Consider the following 12,522-nt stretch of genomic DNA (forward strand, 5'->3'; position numbering starts at 1 on the left):
CATCCTGTCCCCTGTGCAGACCCAGGCCCCGCTGAAGTGCTCTTTCAATTTGCTTTTAATTATTCTGAAAGGCCATCTGCTGTAAGAGTGCCTCCCTGATGTAAACTATGCCTCACACTCTCAAAACTTAGACTTCTGCATTTTTTCCTTCCTTGCATAATCTCTAAAGCAAACAAGATTCAGAGAGGCTCACTTCCTGGGTCATGCAAGAGATGCCCTCCGAGGTAGGGACAGGGGCTTGTGCCCAACGTGGGGTCACTCTGCAGAGGACCACATGAGCTGCGCTCATCCAGGATGCTGCCAGGAACCTGCATCCAGACGCCCTGAGCAGTTGTGAACCAGCCCTCCCGGCGGCAGGATCCCTGAGTGATTGTGAACCAGCCTCAGGGTTGCCCTCCAAGTAACCAGAGGACAGGGCTGACATGAAGCAGGCCCTCAGATCAAGACCAGCTCCTGAGGCCCAAACAAACACTCCTCCTGTCCCCTGCACCCTCACCTTCCCTTCCATAGAAATAGTGTGTCCTGCCCCAGCTCAAAATAGAGACAGCACCGGGCTCCACCCAGGAAAGCTGGGGGCTAAAATGTCATACCATTTGGGCCGGTTCTGGGCCTGTCCTGCCACTCCCTCCTCACCCCCCAGTCACTCTGTGCCTCCACTTCCATATGACAACAACATTCCTCTTAGGGCTGAGTCTCATCCCGTGCAGAGAAGATGCCTTGTGAGGCCTCTTGACCAAAAGAAACAGGAAACGAATACAGAATAAAAGTATAACAGTAAATAAAAACAGCTACATGTACACACAACTGTACAAAGCAAAACAAAACAAACTGACAAGCACAAGCAGGGTGCGGCGGCCTGACGCTAACAATCAAACAAGAGGGTTTTCAAATGCCATGAATGTAAATCGAGGTGTGCATGATAACAAGGGTAGGAACCGGAGGGACAGCCACTGAGGGTGAAATCAAAGCAGGGAAATGAGAGGATGATGAGTCCTCACTGATTCTGAGGCTGCGAGAATCTGCAGACTCAAAGATTCTGTAGTGCTGATACAAGAAGACAGTGTGAAAGGAAGAGAGACTGTGGAAACTAAGCAAATACATAAGACATTTATAACTCCAGGGAAAACAAAAAGAAAACAAAAATTAATACTAGTCGCAGCGTACTGCATAGCCTAGTTGGGGATAGCATTTACAAAGTCACAATATTGTAAGCACATAACACTGATCTGATGAAAACTGTAATGTAACTAAATTGGGAAAGAGAAAGTAAGCTTGGAAACAGTGATGTGTTGTAGAGAGGTAGCCCATCTTCTGTAGCAGTCAGGTCAGAAAATAGATACATCCTAAATCTGCAAGCTGAGAAATAGCAATGTGAATGTGTCATGTGGAGATACGGAGATGAAAACTAAGAGTCGGCTAAATGAGTTGAGGGTGCTCACTTCTGGGGAGTAGAAAAGCAGGTGGGGAAAAGGTGGGTTAGAGGTTTTCTGGTTTCCCTAACCAGACTTCGATTTTTCAAACTATAGTGGGGGTCAGTGAGTGTCTTCTGCCTGTTTCTCCATTGCTAGAATGGGGTAAACAAAGAACAAAGAGAACATACATAAAGTACATTCTTTGTTCTGTTATTGCGATTGTCAAAGTTAACTCTCTCTTCTTATTTTAGGGTGTCTTTTTAAACATCATGCTTGCACATAGCTTGAAATCACATAACTGATGGATATTTTTGAAGACCAATGTTACTCACTTTTGAAGCAAGCAGATGCACTAGTCTGTGTGGACAGAGCAGACAGACGTCGTGCACGGAACCCACACTGTCCCGTCTCCCCCACACTCAGGCTGGAGCAGCATTCTGGCTTTGTTTTTGTTTTGCTTTATTGCTCTGTGTCTACCAGACACACAGCTCCTCAGAAGCTGGACAGAAAGGCTCTTGACATCGCCACAACAAAATCACAGCCATCAAGTCCAATGGGATCACTTTATGGCTATTCAAGCCCATTTCTCTGAGCTCCAAAGCCATCTTGACATCATTATGCTTCAGGAGTAAAACCAACACACATCTAACAAGAACACAGGATGGCTTTGTCCTCTCGGCTCCGGTTCCCCTTGGGGTGAAAGTGAGGGGCGCTGGGAGTCGCCCTCTTGCGGGTCCGGAGGCAGCATCTCCTCAGTAGCTGAGACCAGTCTCAGCGCAGGACACTGTGGCCCCAGCCACAAATGCAGACGGAGCCTCTCAGGCCAGCCTCAGAGCCTCTCCGGGCTGAAGGCACCCTCTACACAAACGGAGGCAGCCCTGCTCCATGCCTGCCACGCAGCTGAGACGGGTCCTCGGGACACGACCTGCCTGCAGGTGAGCTCCTCAAACACCAACCAGCAGCCCCCATCCCAACCCCCGCATTCCCCCAGATCCTGTAAAGAACCTCATGAGGAAAGCTGAGCAGACAGCAAACCCCGAGCTCCCCACACTGTGGTGGGCCCTGATCCGCCTTCTGTGGCCGAGGACGCTCATCACCCAGGGATGGACAAACAGGACGAGATGCAGAATATAAGAGAGAAAGCGGCACTGCCAGCAGAGAGCACGTGAGGGATGTGGGGCCTGATGATGGAGGCGGCGGTGATGCCTGCGGTGCCAGGGGCTCTCCAGGTTCCTGAGCCTCTGACGGTTCACCTGGAAGGCGGCCTCCAAGCCCCTCAGACCCAGGCTCCATCCCGTGAGCAAGGAAGGCTGTGATGGGAGGCTCCGTCCCCTCATTTGTTATTTTTACTGGGCTTCTTCCCCTTTTTCCAGCAGTGAAAAATCTTCGGAAACCGCCGCCAGGGAGAAAATAGACCGGAAGCTCCTTCTCTGTGTTGCTGCCACCCAGAAGCCGCTGGACCCCAAAGAGAGCAGCATGGAGGCAGAGAGACCTGGCCCAGTGCAGGAGTGGGGCTGCCACGGACGGCCCCATGGGTGCCATGACGCACTGGGTCCCAGGCATTCTAGTGAAGAGCTATTACCATCAGAGAAACTCAAAGAGGGAAATGATAGTTTAATAACTAAATTCTTAGGAAGAAATGTCTTTAGTAAAATACCTTGATGATCTGATAATGCACAAAATTATTCCCGAGACAAAATTTGAAGGGGCTGAAAGGAAATCAAAAAGGTGAATGGATGGCAATTCCTAAGGGAGAAGCTGGGAAGACAGAGGGGGCTTGGGGGACTGACGACAGCCTGGAAACCAGCAGGTGCCCAGTGGAGGGAAGACAAATAAGAGCAGGTGTTCCTGAATCCACAGAGACGTCCACACTTCCGCCCAGACCTCCCAGGCCTCTTTCTCCATCCAGACCATCAGTCAAGTTCCCATCTGGGAAAGGGGGTCTGACCAGTGTCCCGCAGAGCTGGGGAGAGGTGGGACATGGGGTGTGAAAGAGAGGAGATGAGGAGCCAGCACATCCAGCCACTCCCTCCAAACACGCCTGGGAAAAGGGAGAACCCTGGAGGATGACCTGGTGGGAGAGTGGCTCACGACAAGTCCACGTACATCCTGTGGGACTCAGGGACCAGCCAGCCACAGGACCATGGTATCCAGGTGCTGACTTTTGAGCTGTCCACAGCACTAGGAGGCACATGCCCCAGCACCTCCCCAAACTGGAAATCTGGGGGTACAACCTCTGTACACACGCGCCTTCCAGCTCCCAAATGAGCACCGGCCTCAGAGCTTCACCTCGACTCCGGGACGTGGGGCTGGCTCATGCTGTCAGCAGCGCACCCCACGCCCTCTGCTAATTTTGCATCTGCACTGAATTTATGTTGGTGGGAGTCAGTGCCCTCTGACTCCATGGAGACAAGACTCTGCTGTGGACACTGCTGTGACTCCAGTATCCCACGTGCCAGGGGCTGACTCCATATTTGGCAGATAAATTAAACCCCCAAAATGCAGAGTCATCGATGGGTCTCCTTCCAATGCAGCTGTCCATGTGGCCTTGGGCAAGCCCTGCAATGTTCCTGCAGGGAAGGGAAGGCCTGGGTCTCCGTGGCTGTCATGCCTGCTCTCCGGACCCTGTGCACGCCCTAGAGGGATTCAAGGGCCGTGGCCCAGGCAGGTGGTGTCACGGACAGCTCTGGTCACATGGTGGAGGGACAGGGTGGTGGGGGGCTCAACCCAGGCCAGGGACTGTCTGTCCCTTCCTGGCGTTGCCCAGCAGAAAGCAAAACTCTGATGACGGAGAATCATGGGGCGTGGAGGGAGCAGATCGGAAAAGAAAAGTCTCCCCTATGACTCTCCACAGCGAAGTGATGGAGACGGCAGAGCACGAGCAGATCGCGGAGTGGAAGAAGCGGTGACCAGGAGGGCCAGGGCCTCAGGGACCCAGTGGAGGACTGAGGGGCATGTGGCAGGGGCAGAGGCCAGGGTGCTCCTCACATCACTCCCCTTAGGGGGCTCAATGCGGAGACACGGATGCATCTTTGAAATCAGGAGAAAGCAGTGAATTCCCCCCACATTCAAAAATAATAACACAATGCAGGAGATTCCTGCTTAGGCGGCGGCTGTGCTGAGGTTGGTGCTGCCTTGGGAAGTGGTGCTCCTCGTCTCCCACTGCTTCCTTCTCACCCACATCTGAGCAAGCAAATCCACCTCAGCGTCTTCCCCAACAGGACGGGACTCACACCCGTGACCTACCACTCCTGCCTGAGTCTCCAGTGGTGCCATCGCCTGCCTCTGCCCAAGCCCACCCTCCAGGAGAGGATGTTGTGTCTTCCTAGCATGAGTCCAGGCACAGCAGTCGCCCCAGAACCTCTGAGGGTGGGAGGGGGGTGGTGATCTTATTACCTACTTGGGCCATGAAGCGAATGCTTGCCGGTGGCATGGTGGGAGCAGAGCCACAGCTGAAGCTTGGGATGCCCCTCAGCACCCCAGAGGCAAACGCCACAGACAGACCTCAGTGCACCTGCACTTCAGCAACACAACTTCCGCATAAGAAATCAGAATCCCAGGGTCTGATCACTCCTCAGTGACGCTGTTTCCACCACAGACATCAGAGCCTGAGCTGCCTAGACAGTCCTTCCCCAAGCACATAGAACCAGACAGCCCAGACAGAATAGCCACGGGCAGTGCACAGCTGGGGCGAGCTCGGTTAGGAGGCCTCAGGATACAGACAGGCCAGATGGAACAGCCCTGGGTGGTGCACAGTTGGCGTGAGGTCAGTCAGGAGGCCTCGAGACTCAGGCTGCAGAGAAACCAGCAAGCCCCCAGTCCCCAGAGCAGCTACCCTGGCTTACTCCCTCAACACCTGTCCCTGGGGCTTGGGGAAGCTGCCCACCCTGACCTGGGAGCCACTTGCAGGCCCCTCTCCCCACCCTTCTCCCCATGGTTGTCAGTGTGGAAACTGACCTCAAGGCCCACTGTTGCTGTCATCATGAAAACTGACCGTCCATCTGCAGGACCTCTGGCCAAGGCCACACCCACACCGGGCCCGGGATTCCCATCGCACCCACACACATCCAGCCCTCAAATGGGTTCAGGAAGGGTCGTGGGTGCTGCTTTAACACCGGCCATGGGTTTGCAAGGTCACATGTCATCTGCCAGTCAAGAGGGACTTTGGAGGCTGGTGAAAACAAAGGTGGGCAGTGCAGCCCTCCGGGTGGCACCTGGAGCCACCAGGGCTGGTGGGGAGTGGGGCACAGGCCCCCCAAGACTGACTGCAGTGGCTCCGAAGGCCGTCTTTCCTGATGTTCTCAGGATCCTGTAACTGGAAGATGCCTGGCTTCTCCACCCCGTCATTCTGCCGTGGGTCTGAGACACACACACAAAGCACAGCCAGCTTAGCACGGGGTCTCCACAGCCCCCCAGGTGAGAGTTAGGCCCCCTCCAGTGCTCCCACTTTGACCTCCACTCAGTGGTCATCCTGGCCATCCTGAGGTCAGCACAAAGTGTTCATCACTGTGGCGGCCAGGCCCTGCTCAAGGCCTAGAAAGGTGACTGCTCCCTCCACGGCCAGGCATAGCTCCCAGCCTCTTCCACTCCCTGCTGTGAGAAGAGATCAGGGGTTCCTAACTGACTCACCCACCACTGATTTTTTTAAGTGTATGGGTTCATGGTACACAATTAATTGTATTAGTGAGGACACTTCCTGGTACTTACACACACAATGGCAAGGTGTTTGCCGCTCACACAGCCACAGGCCGGTGGCAGCCCAGGCTCCAGAGATCCCACCTGCCTCAGCCACGGGCCCACAGCAAGCCCAGGCTCCAGGGATCCCACCTGCCTCATGGGGCTGCCACCACCCTGAGCCCCACACCGGCATCCTGTGTGCTCCGAGGACGAGGAAGGGGTGTCTCTGGGAGAAACCTCTGGCCTCTCCTTGTTCGCGGCTCAGCAATTCCCAGGAAGAATTCCTACCAATCACCGTCGTCTCACAACTGTACGTGAGGCCTGCCCCTGAGAGCGGTGAATGCCTGCTAAGTATGGCACCGCGAAGAACGGCTGGGGGCCGATGCTGGGGGCCAACGCTGGGAGGAACCCAAGCTCTCGACTTCAATTATCCAACCAGATTGCAAATGAGGCTGCCCCTCCATCCCATGCAGGCAGGTACCACCCAGGCTGAAACTCCCTGTAAGCTAAGCATAGTCCTTCCCACCCTAGAACCAAGAAACGAAGATGAGTTTAGTTTGCTCATGAGAAGCACTTGGACACCTAACCAGTGTCAGCGCAGCTGCAGTGAATCAGGTGTGTGTGCAGTATACGTGTTGGCTGTGTGCGAACCGGGTGTGTGCAGTATCCGTTTCGGGTGTGTGTGAACCGGGTGTGTGTGTGTGCATGTGCAGTATTTGTGCCGGGTGTGTATGTGAGGTATCTGTGTCAGATGTGTGCCAACCAGGTGGGTGTGCAGCATCTGTGCCGGGTGTGTGTGAGCCAGGTGTGTGTGCAGTATCTGTGTCGGGTGTGTGTGAACCAGGTGTGTGTGCGGTAGCTGTGTCAGGTGTGTGTGAACAAGTGTGTGTGAGGTATCCGTGTCAGGTGTGTGTGAACCAGGTGCGCGTGTACAGTATCTGTGTCGGGTCTGTGTGAACTGGTGTGGTGTGTGTACAGTATCTGGGTCGAGTGTGTGTGAACTGTGTGGTGTGTGTGAACTAAGTGTGTGGTGTGTACGCAGTATCTATGTCGGATGTGTGTGAACCAGGTGTGTATGTGGTATCTGTGTCACGTGTGTGTGAACTGAGTGTGTGGTGTGTGTGTGGTATCTGTGTTGGGTGTGTGTGAGCCGGGTGTGTGCAGCTGCAGCACACATGTCTGTATATGAACCAGGCATGTTTCCAGTCACACCCTCTTTTCCCCAGACAGTGGATCTGAGCACCCCCCAGGCCTCTTCCAGCTGTCAGGGGTCATCCGTTTTGCTGGGTCCATTTTACCAGTGAGGAGCCGGGAGAGGGTATTTTCTGAGCTTTTCACCAGCTGTAAAAGTGCTCAGAGTGCGAGGTTTGGCCTCTTGGCAGAGGGAGGCGAAGCAGGAAGGGAGATGACGGGACGGCCCAATCTCGCAAAGCTCCCCACCACCAGACGCTTCAGGACTTCCCCCTGTGTCCCGACATTTTTGCCCCTGGATGAGGAACCACACAAGACTATTTAAGACCATTTTCACCGTGAGGTTTGCATCAGATTAAGAAGAATAAATGCATTCCTCCCTGATGACCCTAGGGCCTTTGCGAGTCATCAAAACCTGTTATCAAAGCCACACTGACACCCCAGGCCCTTATGATGACTTTTGTTTCAGTTTGTGTTTTTTGTGTTTGTTTTGTTTTGCTTTTTTAACATAATATTTATCACCTCACCTGAACTTGGGACCCTCCACAGAAGCTGGTACTTGGGCCGGTTTTGAGGAGCCCAGGTCATGTGTGTCCGAGGCCGAGGCCATCGGGTTCGTCCTGAGGACGGGCATCCTACCAGCATCTCCGGCAGGCCTGGCCAACGCCGGCTTCCCTGTCCTGGGCTAAGCCAGCACCCCGTCTGCACACCCTGGGGCCCGGTGGGAGCAGCAAGGCCCAGGAGCTCCCAGGCAGCGGCATTTGCATGCAGGGCCCTGGGCCTTCTGTCAGAGTTCTGTCCTTTCACAGCTCGTCACTGCAGATGTACTGGGCTGGTGCAAAAGTCATTGCGGTTTTATCAACAATGGCAAAAACCGCAATGACTTTTGCACCAATAATTGGCATGCAGGATCCTTCCTAAGAGAACAAGCAATCATCTGTCACAAAAGAGCTCAAAGAGGACCCTGAGCTGCCATCACCACAGTCCTCGCAACACACCGCATTCGCTCAAGGCCAGATTCAGGCTGGCTGATAAAATGTTCGAAGCAAAAGATAAAATTCCTTCGCGAGACTTCCCTGCAGCGCAGAGCCCCGGGCATGGGGATGACCGACCGTCTTGTATTCGGCTGGGGCTGCTGTGTGGGGACAGCTCGCCCGAGTTCCTGTTCTTCCTTCTGCAACCTCCGAGGCCATGACTCAAAGTGAGGCGCTCACCCACCTCTGAACTCTCCCATGTGGCCAGTTCTACAGGCAGACAGGCCTGCTGCTCCCTCTGGGCTGGTCACCAACTGTGCTAAGCATCCCGTGAGACTTCCCTCGAGGTGGTTCTGACCTCCTGGGTGCCTCGTTCACCTCCATCCAACTCAACCCTGCAAATGCATGCAGCACACGAAGCGCCAGCCGGGCGCCCTCGGAGGCAGGAAGGGAATTCCAGCTGGGAAGCCTACCCGTGCCAGCGTCCTCTCCGTCGACCCGGCAGACATGTGGACACAGAGTCCTCGTGCCCCAACACCGTGGAGCGTGGCAAGGGCCAGGCACAAGACACGCTGTGTGCACGTGGAAGGGGGTGCAGAAGGAGCCATTTCTGTTCCATTTCTTTTTTTTTTTTTTTGAGACGGAGTCTTGCTCAGTCACCCAGGCTGGAGTGAGTGGCACGATCCCGGCTCACTGCAAACTCCGCCTCCCGGGTTCACGCCATTCTCCTGCCTCAGCCTCCCAAGTAGCTGGGACTGCAGGCGCCGCCACCTCGCCCGGCTAGTTTTTTTTTTTTTTTTTTTTTTTTGTATTTTACAGTAGAGACGGGGTTTCACTGTGTTAGCCAGGATGGTCTTGATCTCCTGACCTCGTGATCCGCCCGCCTCGGCCTCCCACAGTGCTGGGGTGACAGGCGGGAGCCACCGCGCCCGGCCTCTGTTCCATTTCTGTCCAGGAACAGAAGCTGCCAAGGCTTTCCACCAACCGCTGCACTTCCCAGGTTAATTCTAGGGCTTACAAGTGGGAGGGGAGAGAGAATTGGGGCCCCACACACACCAAAAACAGGCCAAGCTGATGGCCAACCAGAACTCACTGGCCACGGACGCGTCCTCCAGGTGCTGGGGTGGGGGCTTCAGGGCTTCAGAACTCCGAGTGGACGCGCCTCTTGGACACGAGTGGTAGTGGCGCCTTTCCCTGGCTCCACCTGACACCCGTCATCCAAGGAGGCTGGGCAGGGAGGCCCACTGGAAGCTTCTCCTTCCTTCAACACGGGGTTGGTCCCTGTGCATGCTTCTGAAGAAATCACTTTCAGGGATTGGACACTGAAGCCTCACCTCCCATCGGAGAAGGATGCAAGGGCAGCCTTGTCAGGACCTGATCTCTGCTTGGGTGAGAAGTCCACAGGTTTTGCCTGTTCTTGTCATTCAAGAGTGACTGAAAAGACTTTCAAAATAGAGAGAGAGAGAGAGAGGCTGCTTTGGGCAAAGACTTTAATTTTTTCCTGACACTTACATGGAAGTGGGTTTTTCTGGTCGCCGAGGCCCAGGGGTCCAAGGCAGCCTTGTGAACCCAGAAGCAACCTGGACAGTGTGAACAGAGCCCGTGTGAGTTTGCAGGGCCTCAACCCTGTACCACAGACCAGGCACTCAGAACCACAGAAACACGTCATGACCCAGGCTGGAGGCTAGAAGCCCAGACGCACGGTGGGCAGGACCAGTGCCTCCCGAGGTTGTGAGAGCTCCATCCAGGGCCCCTGCTCGCCGACACCATCACCACAACATCTCCCCACATCACTTCCCATCCGTGTCCACATTTCCCCTTGGGAGGGCACAGGCAGACAGGATCGGGCCACACCATGGCCTCATCTGAACTAGCTGCATCTGCACAACTGTCTTCGGACTGGGCCATGTTCTCAAGTGCTGAGGTCAGGGCTTCCCCTATGACTTTTGACAGGAGCAGGGTGGGGATGAGTCAGCCCACAGCAGGGACAGTCCAGAAAAGCCAAGATGCAGCCACTGGCCATCTACCCAGAACCACTCTCCCCACGCTGCTGCGTCCACCCCGAGGCCATCTACCCGGAACCACTCTAATCCCACACTGCTGCGTCCACCTCGAGGCCATCTACCCAGTGCAGCTCTCTCCCCACGCTGCTGCGTCAGCCCCAAGAGACCCTCAGGACCCCCAGCTCCATCCTACACGCTGTCTGTGTTCCTGAATGTTCTGCACAGGCCACCCTCCTGAGGAAGCTGGGAGAGACGTCTGCCCCCTTCCTGAAAGACTTTGTTTGGAGACACCACAGGGTTTTGGTGCAACTCCCCCCACCATTAAGGTCTGGACCACCTTCAAGCAGTGCCCTCGGGCGGTCGAGCAGACAGAAGGCACGTGGGCATGTGGCCAGAGAGAAACCCGCCCTGTCAGGCCGGGGGAGCACACATGAGCGCCTCTGCCAGGAGACCCCTCCTCAGCAGGAAGTCAAGCAAATGACACAAACACACCCATCGCAGGCCCCGCTGTACTGATGTGAAAACGTAAATAACTCCAGAGCTGACCTGAAGAGCACGTCTCCGCCAGGCTGCAGGCAGGAGCTGCAAGGATTCCACCCTGACATGCAGGCCCCCACTCCAGCAACCCCAGACAGGCCTAAGCACAGGTCCAACTACCCTCGTTCTGCAGCATCTCCCAGGTAATCCTCTGGGGCTCCAGGTTTGAGAATTGTGCCCAGAGCAAGCACATTTAGGCCCAAACCCCTGAGTGTGGCCTTTGTTACTCCAAGTGCCACTCTGTTGGCGCGTCCACCACCACAGAGAGGTCACTTCTGTTCACGCTGCCGTTGGACTGGAAATGGGCTTGGGTGGGCAGCAGGCAGGCCGTGGGGCAGCCGGGACTGCGAGTGCCTGGGGTCTGAGGATCGCCCACAAGACCCACTCGGGGAGGGGTCCTGCACCCCCACTGTGAAAATTCCCAAAGCCCAAGGCTGAATCTTTAATCCCCCAGAGTTCTGAAATTCTGATGCTGGGAAAAAACCATGACGGCTGGAAAGGGCGAAGTGAATATTTGCTTTATGCCTTTAGCACAAAAAGTCACCTAATTAAGAAAATGAAGTGTAAAATGCTGGGTGAAAGTCACAAAGAACACACAATTCCATCTTTATAATTACTCATGCCCTTACCAAGGAAAAGGAAGTCCATTAGGATATACACAAAAATGACACTAAGATGTTGGGGTGGGGGGAATTCCGGCATGTGCAGTCTTTTCCTGGTGATTTGTAGCCTCTGGACTTTCTATAATAAAAGGTATTGCCATGATAAGAGCAAAGATCAACTTTATAAACATTGCTTAATCAGAGCACACTGTGGCCCCAAGGCTTGTGAGTGACCCTTTGACTGGACGTCACCGTAACACCGGTGTGCAGGGCGGGGACACGTGCTGGAGCTTTGTGTGGCTGTGACACACATGGGAAGACGTCAGACCTTTCCTGAGCCAGGAATGTGCGGACGAGCCAGGAATGTGCGGCTGTGACACACACGGGAAGACGTCAGACCTTTCCTGAGCCACGAGCCAGGAACGCATGCCGACGGACTTTGACAGGAGGAAATGCCTGTTGGCTGAGGAGACAGGGATTGTGTATGTGCCTTTGAAGGCTCTCCAGTTCAGGCATTAAAACCTCCTGCTGCTGCAGGAGATGTGGGCCTCAACCTGCTGTCCCGGAGGCAGGCACTGAGGCCAGGCTGAGCCAGTCCACAGGATGAAGATATCACGACCCGGGAGGACAGGAGCTCCCCAGGGGACACGGCCTTGGGGAATTGCTGGCTGCATTCCTTAAATCTCTGTTTGGTTACACCCACCCCAACACCACCGGCCACTCAGGAGTCCTGTGCCAGAAACACAAGGCAGGGCCTGCGGTCCGCAGCCTCCAGCTCCCCGGCCCCAGCAGGAGCTAAGCTGTTACAGCATTTCCCCATCCACAAAGACAGCATCACGAACATCCGCACCCCCAGGATGCCTGGGGTCCACATCCCCCCGGGGTGCCTGGGAGACCTCTAAGATTCCTAAATGTCACATCCCCTTAGGATTTCGGGATCCTAGCAATGCCGACACCCAGATGAAGGTCAGGCGTGGCCACAGAGGCCGTCCTAGCTGTAGGAAAACTCTCTGAAAGCTTTGGTATTAGCCCCAAGCAGAGGCATGGTCCAGGAGGGCTGAGGTCCTCCCGTTTAAAACCTCTGAAAATCTTGCCTTTCACAAACAGCCCTTTGGAGGAAATTTTT

At 55.0% G+C, this 12,522-nt stretch overlaps 1 protein-coding gene across 1 annotated transcript in view; it reads right to left on the minus strand.

Moving 5' to 3' along the window:
- Positions 1-12,522, minus strand: part of PTPRN2 (protein tyrosine phosphatase receptor type N2) — a 481,362-nt gene that overhangs the window by 294,708 nt on the left and 174,132 nt on the right. The gene's annotated exons all lie outside the window — the stretch shown is intronic.

Source organism: Rhinopithecus roxellana, chromosome 6 (genome assembly GCF_007565055.1).
Source record: "Rhinopithecus roxellana isolate Shanxi Qingling chromosome 6, ASM756505v1, whole genome shotgun sequence".
Lineage (NCBI taxonomy): Eukaryota > Metazoa > Chordata > Mammalia > Primates > Cercopithecidae > Rhinopithecus > Rhinopithecus roxellana.